This window comes from Ambystoma mexicanum, chromosome 13, assembly GCF_040938575.1.
Source record: "Ambystoma mexicanum isolate Mex_15411 chromosome 13, UKY_AmexF1_1, whole genome shotgun sequence".
Classification (NCBI taxonomy): Eukaryota; Metazoa; Chordata; class Amphibia; order Caudata; family Ambystomatidae; genus Ambystoma; species Ambystoma mexicanum.
Window position 1 is genome coordinate 520,823,134 of NC_090938.1, and position 4,434 is coordinate 520,827,567.

The window sequence follows — 4,434 nt, forward strand, 5'->3', positions numbered from 1 at the left end:
TTCCAACTGGTTTGTTAAGAGTCCGCCCACCTTTCTCACACCTTACCAGCCGATTCCCAGCAGGATTTGCAATCATTACCTGGGAAAAGATAGAGGCCTGCTTTCTTTGACTCAACTTAAAGGTGGCTTCTAGCATACTATGATCATCTGGATTACCCTCTTTTATCCTAAAATCTGTGCAAGAGTCAACGATTGCTTTCGAGGAAAAGATATAATCGATCATTGTTGATGCTGAAACTCTTTGCCAAGTATGTCTACTAGGAATGTCACCTTGAACACTCCTGTTATGCATCTCCAACTGCAAGATTGACATAAAATTGCACCATGCATGACCATTAGAGTTTTTTCATTTACTAAAGAGACGATTCTTAAAAGTCTCAATGCACTGTGAGTTGAAATCACCCATTATAATAATCTCATTGTCTGGGTATCTGACTGACGAGGTCACCAAGAGATCAGATAATTGTACTAGAAAATCGACCAGAGGGAGGGACAGCGGGTTCCAGTACAGGTTCAATATAATCCAACTAGAGCCTCTCTCCCCCCTCTCTTTCCTTCACTCTAATTATCATTCGATAAGAGAGAGGAAGAGGCAGAGGTCAAATTACTACATAGAGTGATAAGGCTTCCACTGGGACGCCCTTTGGGTCCTCTTAATGCCATTTGTTGATAAGTGGAAAAACCATCAACTATAAGAGCATCAGTGCACACGGTTTCCTGGAAAGAAATAAAATTAAAATTCTGTAATATGTAGTACTTCTTGTCATTTTCTAAAAAGGAACTAAAACCACTCGTATTCCAGTGTAAGCATCTCACAGCATCTGTCACTAGAGCTTCTGAACAGGTATTCCTAATTTAATTAAGATCTGGACTATGATTTCTGGAACGCATTCCTGTATGCTTGCAAGTGATGAAGCTGGGTTTTCAGCATTAGACTGGATTCTTGGGATTTGTTTGGGGGACAGGCCAACCATCTTGGATTTATTAGTTCCGGTAAAGTTGTTGATATTTCAAAACCAATCTTCCTCTGCCGTCAAGATTGTTTCAAACGCCAGATTTGAATTCATGCGAAGTTCTGCAGTACTAGTGTCCGGAGAAAGAGGAAAACTCAATTGCTGAATGTCCCCTGTTGAGAGAAATTTAAAGGCAGGAATATTGGTCATTTCTTTAAGAACTCTTGAGCGATTTAGTGGGAGAGATTCCCTGTTATTCTTAGATTTATTTGAGAGAAAAATTGTCCACCCTAAAGGAGGGACCAACACGATCCTTATTTAAATGTGACAAACCCAATTTGATTCCGTAGGAAAGATTCATTGAAGAGAGAGGCTCTTGTTCGCAACGACCTGACCTTCCCCTCTTGCATTTTTATCCTCAAGCAGTACATCTCTTATAGGTAAAATAGAATCCGGTTGGGTGCCTGATGAGGCCCCGGCCGAAGGTAGAATGGCCTTCTTTTCAAGAGGGACCAAAGGGTTTGTCACCACAGGAGCCTTCAGGAAGATTGAAGCAATTTTCACATTTGGATGAAATGTCTTCACTTGTTTTTTTAAGTTAAAAAAAGGGGGCGATTTTCCTTCGATCTTGCTGCACTTCTGTTTGGCAACCAACAGTAGCCTTAGGCTCCTGCTGGGATATCCCCCTAGAGTCCACATTCTGCTCTTTGTCATCAGCTGTTTTTTTTGCTTTTTTCCGCAAGTTGGATTTGAACCTTTTATCCTCTCCTCATTAGGGGCCTCTGGATTTATTCCTTTCAAATTTTTAAGGAAATGATTTAAGATGCCGCCTCTGCTCCTTTTTTTTGTTTTTGTTTGTTTAGTGTGTTCTTGAGTGTCGAATTTGGTGGAATCCTTTAGGACCCGGCTCTGTTTTTTTTCTCCTTTTCTTTGTCTTTCCACTAGATTTCTTACTTCTTTTCCTTTCCTCTTTGTTTTTTAACAGAGTTTCCTCCATTATAACACTTTCTTCTACCACTTGGGGAGAGACTTCACAATCAGCTAATTGCGCCAGCCGTATAAATTCAACCATAACAGAGGCTGATAGCGGCGTATCATCAACTTCATGACCCAGCTGTGTAGAAGCCAGAGGAGGATGACAATGCATACAGCCATTCAAGGCATTGATCTTTGTTACTTCATCCATTTTAATGTTCAACTTGATAATCTCCTCTTAGGTCAGTCGATTGATTAGTTAGCAAATCAGTCTTCTCCGTTTGCATCTGATACAATGAAGTCAGGAATATCAGAGTTTCCGCCTTAGATTCATTTATTGCTGTTTTTGTTTTTAGGGCGACCATCGATGTGTCACTAGCTTCGAGCTCCTTTGTCAATTCTATTAGGGTGGCAGACTGTTGCTGAACTTCATTCTTAAGGTTTTCAAAGACTTTGACCAGGGAACTGAGTACAAAGTTCAGAGCCACTATTAAAGTGGAGCCTAAGCCCTGATCTTTTGGTGGAGTCGGAGAGCGATCTCTTACTGGAGCATCTTCATGATTCAGAGATGATAAAGGAGCTTGGTTTAAAGGGTTGCACCCCTCCTCCCAGATAGCAGACATAGCATTCAAATCATAGGAGGAGTCAGCAGATATAAAAGGAGCTCCCTCTCCTTCTGCTTCCAGAGGCCTGTCTTGGGAATCAATAGTCTGAACCGAGATCTGACCAGAAGGATGATGATTATCCACGGTTTCTTCTCTCGACACTTGAGGAGAAATGGAAGAAGGCACTTCAGAGACACAGGGGAAATGATTACCTATAGTGTTCTTCATAGTTGTTGTAGTTAGAGTATAGTTCAATTCAGTACTCAATATGTATTTCAACAGTGCATTCACTGGGGTAGATATATTTGCATTCTTAGCAGAGTTGCCTGGGTTAGGGCCCAATCCTGAAGTAGCCAGTTGCTAAAGATCTTTTACAAACAGACTATTCAATGGACGACAAAAGCATCCCCCCCATTTTTTATATGGCTTAAATGTGATGTTATGTTACTTGGCATGTATATAGTGCCTTATGTATCATTGGTATGACCTCAAAGCGCTGGTAGGTTGAACGCCCCCCGAGAACCGTAGTTCAAGTCAGTGGAGAGAGTGTTGTATGGTGCGTAGGTGCACCAGATATGTGTGCAGCTGGTGTGGTTGTTGCATGATATCTGCTTCTTAGTGGTAGGGGTTATGCTGAGGAAATCAGTTGGATGTTTTCAGTCTGGAGGGTGGACACCCAGGCTGAGTTCTGGCTGTGTTAGGCCTGAGAAGACGCCTAAGCTAGCCGGTATGTGCTCTTCTGGCTGTGTTTTATTAGGATGATGAGGTGTTTGTGGGGTCATGTTAGTATGAGAACAGCTAGGCCGAATGTGTCATAGTATAGCTGTGTTCTAGTTGAATGATGGTGTATAGGAGAGAGTAAGCGTAGTAGTGTGATATGGTGGTTATCAATAAAGCACTTGCGACCAAGCACGAGAGCAGGACAGGGGGCGTACATAGCGGCTTACGTATGTAAAGTGACAGGATAAACATGAGATACAGATAACATGAGGATACAGGTACATAGCATAAATAGGAGATACAGAGATATTCAGAGATATATCCAACTCCATCCACTCTGTCCTTTCCATTCACTCCGTTCCGCCCGTTCCATCCGTTCCCTTCTTTTTTCATCTTTTCCATCCACTCCATCCACTCCAATCCGTTCCATTCATCCGTTCCATCCACTTCATCCGTTTCATCCAATCTGTCTGTTCCATCCACTCCATCCACTCTGCCTGTCCGGTCCATCCACTCTGTCCGTTCTATCCACTCCAACATTTCCATCCTTTCCATCCCGTCATCCGATCCATCCACTTCATCCGTTCCATCAACTTCTTCCATTCCATCCACTTCATCCGTTCCATCCACTTCATCCGCACTAAGCAAAACTAAATCAAGGCAGTGTTGTTTATCCAGATGAGGACCGTTTTTCCAACAAGGATGCAAGAAAAGACATATGGGCCAAGAAAATCTCTTATGTTGCAGGACCTTCATGTGTTGCTTCTTTATACCAGAGATAGTACATTCATATTTGGTCAAAAGTGCCCCAATTGTTCTTTACATACTCTGCATTCTTGAAATCAAAGGGTCCAGGATCAAGAAAATGGGTTTGAGAACTGGGTTCTCTACCCTTAACAGCCATAACTAGTCCCACTTCACTAACTCTGACTGGAATCACTGTGCCCAAAGCATCCAATGCCTACTGTCAATTCAAGCTTTTCTGATGATTGGTGAATATGGCCACCTAAGGGCAAGACACCATGAGCTCAAGAGCCTTCCGAAACGTACCAAAATAAGGCTTGCTCAAGGCAACTGGGCTACAACAATGATTTATGCCCAAGCTCTCCCTAGTGGTGCAAAAGTCTTTGCATTCATGGTTTCCAGTAGCATGTCAGTACAGGTTACGTTGAGTTTGTTTC